Source organism: Sapajus apella, unplaced genomic scaffold, assembly GCF_009761245.1.
Source record: "Sapajus apella isolate SASKATOON/1434 unplaced genomic scaffold, GSC_monkey_1.0 scaffold152, whole genome shotgun sequence".
NCBI classification, from domain to species: Eukaryota; Metazoa; Chordata; class Mammalia; order Primates; family Cebidae; genus Sapajus; species Sapajus apella.
This window is the reverse complement of record NW_022437092.1, coordinates 213,196-217,863: the sequence shown is the minus strand read 5'-3', so window position 1 is coordinate 217,863 and position 4,668 is coordinate 213,196.

The following is a 4,668-nucleotide window of genomic DNA, read 5'->3' as shown; positions in this document are numbered from 1 at the left end:
CCCTTTTTTTTTTTTTTTTTTTTTTTTTTTTGAGACGGAGTTTCACTCTTGTTACCCAGGCTGGAGTGCAATGGCGCGATCTCGGCTCACCGCAACCTCCGCCTCCTGGGTTCAGGCAATTATCCTGCCTCAACCTCCTCAGTAGCTGGGATTACAGGCACGCGCCACCATGCCCAGCTAATTTTTTTTTTTTTTGTATTTTTAGTAGAGACGGGGTTTCAACATGTTGACCAGGATGGTCTCGATCTCCTGACCTCGTGATCCACCCGCCTCGGCCTCCCAAAGTGCTGGGATTACAGGCTTGAGCCACCGTGCCCGGCCTCAAATATTCTTAATGACTGCATCAATAGTGAGGAAGTCCCTGAAAACTCCCTTACTCCATGATGGCTTATAACATACATTGGCTGTCCTGAGCTTTAAGGGCATCTAAGGCTTCCCATTGTGAAGCTCATTCAAAGTTAGTATCAAGACCCCATGAATTCACCCAAGGTCAGGTGGATATAAGTCACTTTAATGCACTTGATGATGCCTTGATCTAGTGATGCAGCAGTGATGTAGTTTTAGGAGGCAGAAATATCACTTGCATTTTTTTTTTTTTTTTTTTTTGAGATGGAGTCTCACTCCATCACCCAGGCTAGAGTGTAGTGGCGCAATATTGGCTCACTGCAACACCTGTCTCCTGGGTTCAAGCAATTCTCTGCCTCAGCCTCTCGAATAGTTGGGATTACAGGCACCCACCACTGTGCCCAGCTAATTTTTGTATTTTTAGTAGAGACGGGGTTTCACTATCTTCGCCAGGCTGGTCTTGAACTCCTGACATCGTGATCCACCTGTCTTGGCCTCCCAAAGTGCTGGGATTACAGGCATAAACCACCCAGCCTCCCAAAATGCTGGGATTACAGGCACAAGCCACCATACCCAGCCACTTGCATGTTTTTTTAGGCAAAACAATGAGATTGGTGAGAGAGCCTGGAGTATTGTCAATTCTGAGGAAGAGCTTGGGTGGAAGTCTCATTGAGCTATATAAGTCACATCAGGAGTGAAGCACTGGTAAAAGAAAGCCTTCTTATTTTCTTGCCAGGATACAGGTGAGCAAGTTTTGCTTTTGTCCTAAAGAACCTACTGATTTGCCCAGTAGATGAAGCCTGGGTTATTCTTGTGAACTGATATATTGCCTGACAGCACCACAATAAGGTGGTCTTTCCAGGCCTTGAACCCCAGTACCTGCACTCACAGTGAAGGTGCCATTGGACATCTTCTAGAATATGCCTGATTCATGACAGTAGAAGATTTCCTCTCAAAATTAGTCTTTCTTTTTTGTTTTATGAGCTCTTCTAGGAATGCTGTGTTTCCCTGATATCAGCCAATGACAATTCTTTCCTGTGGTCTTCAAGTTCTTGGGATGCAGTGTGTTTCGTAGCTAGCCTAGCCAGACCTTACTGGCTTCAGACTCCTTCCTCTTGCTCTCCTCAGCCCTCTCACAGTGGTGCTCATAGAGGCTGTTTTTTCAAATATGATGATATCATCAACAGGGATGTCGTTCTTTGATGTGTTCTCTAGCCACACAGTTAATGCTTTCTTAGTCTTTATACTTAGTTTATCATGAACCAGAGGGATCATTTTTGCCATCATAGGGGCAACTCTAATATTTCAGGAACTTCAGCTTCTCTCTGCTTTTGTGTGTGATTTCTTGGTTCCTTTTATTTATTTATTTTCTATTGGTTTGGTGTGACTGAAGATCTTGGTTCCTTCTTACTGAGCTTATGAACTTTCCAAGGTGACATGCCACTTTTCAAAACATCTTAGGTTTGTATTTTCTGATTTAGAAAGCACTTTTTGTTCCCTGCTAGCCTTTTAGGGATAGCTTTGACCATTTGATTCCTTCTTAGGAGCCATTTTTGAACATTTAAAAAAATTTTTATATATGACATCTCAAGGGACTCTAAATCAACAAAACAGTCTTTAAAAGCCAGAACAAAGTTGGTGGACTCATACTTCCGGATTTCAAAACTTACTACAAATCCATACTAATAAAAATAGTTTGGTACTAGCGCAATAACACAGAAATAGACAAGGCAACAAGATAGACAGCACAGAAAGTCTGATAAAGTCTAATTTATATAGTCTTAACAATTTTTGAAATTGTTACGACTATTTTTGAAAATATATGGTAAAAGCTGTATGACAGTGAATTTTGCAATGATTTTCTAGATTTGGCACCAAAAGCATGACCCATAAGGGAAAAAATAATACGGACTTTGTGGAGCTTATGCATCAAAAGGCAATATTAACAGAGTAAATGGGTAATCCATAGAATGGGAGAAACTATTTCCAAATTATATATCTAATAAAGGGTTAACATGCAGATTATTTAGAGAACTATAAAAAGCTGCTAATAAATCACTTGTTATGGAATTAATGTTTGTATCCTTATAAAATTGTATTTATTTTTCCACTTCCCTGATGTGGCAGTATTAGGCAATGGTTTTTTTGAGATATAATAAGGATTAGGTTAGATTATGAGAGTGGATCCTCAAAAATGAGAGTGGGCTGTGCATTGTGGCTCATGCCTGTGATGGCAGCACATGCCTTTGAATGGCCAAGGTGGGAGGATCGCTTGAGGCTTGCATTTCTTTTTGGTAGCTGGGATTATAAGCGCCTGTCACCATGCCCAGCTAATTAAGTAGAGATGCAAAACCCCATCTCTACTAAAAATACAAAAGTAGCTGGGCATGTTGGTGGATGCTTGTAGTTCTAGCTACTTGGGAGGCTGAGGTGGGAAAATCTCTTGAACCCAAGAAGCAGAGGTTGCAGTCAGCCGAGATCGTGCCACTGCACTCCAGACTGGGCAATAGAGTGAGGCACCATCTCAAAAAAAAAAAAAAAACACATGTTCCATCTTTCCATTATACTTATTTTATGATCTTTGTTGGAGCTCTCCTTTTTCTGTTTATTTTGACATCCTTTGGTTTCAGATATAAGAACGTTACTCTTTCTTGTAGGTTTAGTGTGCTAGGAACAGATTGTCTCAATATGTACTTTTTTTCTTTTTTTTTTTTTTAAGATGGAGTTTCACTCTTGTCCAAGCTGGAGTGCAATGGCACGATCACAGCTCACTGTAATCTCTGCCTCCTGGGTTCAAGTGATTCTCCTGCCGTAGCCTCCCAAGTAGCTAGGATTGCCACCACACCCTGCCAATTATTTTTGTATTTTTAGTAGAAACGGTTTCACTATGATAGCCAGGCTGGTCTCGAACCCCTGACCTCCAATGATCTGCCCGCCTCGGCCTCCCAAAGTGTTGGGTGTGAGCCACCACGCCTGGCCAATGTATATGTTTTTAAACGTGAAAAAGCTTTATTTTCCAAGCTTTCCAAATGTAGAATTTTTGATTCAAATATGTTTTCGAGCGCAGCATGTTGAACTGGCATGTGAGAGGCTTCCCACTGAAAGGAGGACCATAACCTAACTAAAAACAAATTTGTTTCATCCCAATTATTCATTATTACCGCAGTCTATATAACTTAATATCAAAAAAAACAATGAACAGGCCAGATGTGGTGGGTCACATCTGTAATCCCAGCACTTTGGGAGGCCGAGGTGGGCGGTTCGCCTCAGAAGAGGAAGGCTCAGGGAAGATGATTGGAAGGGAAATGAAGGGTTGTTTTGTTTGGCCATGATACATTTGAGGCAATCAAAGGGAAGTGTTGAGTAGACCATTGGACCCTGGAGTTTCTGGAGCTTTGAAGAAAGATCTAGATGTATCTTTAAAAGTCTTTAGCATAATTAGGCTATTTGGAGTTCTGGATACAGAAGAGGTTGCCTGGTTTTAGGGTGAGGGGTAAATTAGAAAGAGGAGGATTCAGAAGAGGAGGTATTCTCCTCCTCTGACAGTAACAGGAGGAGGAGCCTGCAAGAGACTGGGAAGACCAGTGAGGTAGGAGAAAGAGGTGGATATCCTCTTGTAGAAGCCTCCAGGAGAAGGTATTTCAAGATGGAAGAGTGGTCAGCTGTGTCACGGGTAGCTGAGAGTTTAAATAAAATGAGGAATGCTGGTGGACTGTAGAATTTGCCAAGTGTTTGTCCACCACAGGCCTTGATAAGAGCTGTTTCATTAGAGTATTCATGAGAATGTGTATTCCAAATAGATCTCGAAGATGTTGCCTAGGGCGTAGTGTTATCCTTGAAACTGCCAAGTTATAGCCACTGGAACTGTGTTTCCGTAAGATCCCCTTTGGTGCTGGTTCCAACTAGAATGCGCACAGGATGGGCTCATACTATACGTGTTACCATGGAATTTTCTGTTTGCATTTAACATTCCATACACATATATTTACATTTTGTTTGTGGCAGCGTCACAATTCATAGTGTGTCTCTACCATATTATATTCAACCTTTATCTTAAACCACTGGACCACATATATGTAGGTATACTTCTGGAACTTTTATGCTGTTCCATTAGTGTGTTTATCTTTATGCCAATGACACATTGTCTTGATTTGGCTTTGTTAAGTCTTTCAACCTTTTTTTTGGTTTTGTTGAGAATTGTTTAGCTATTAGTTTACTGATTTCAAGTTTTTTCCATATTAATTTTACAACTCCATAATACACTGCTATTTTTTTCTTTCTTTTATTTTCTTTCTTTCTTTTTTTTTTTTTTTTTTTTTTTTT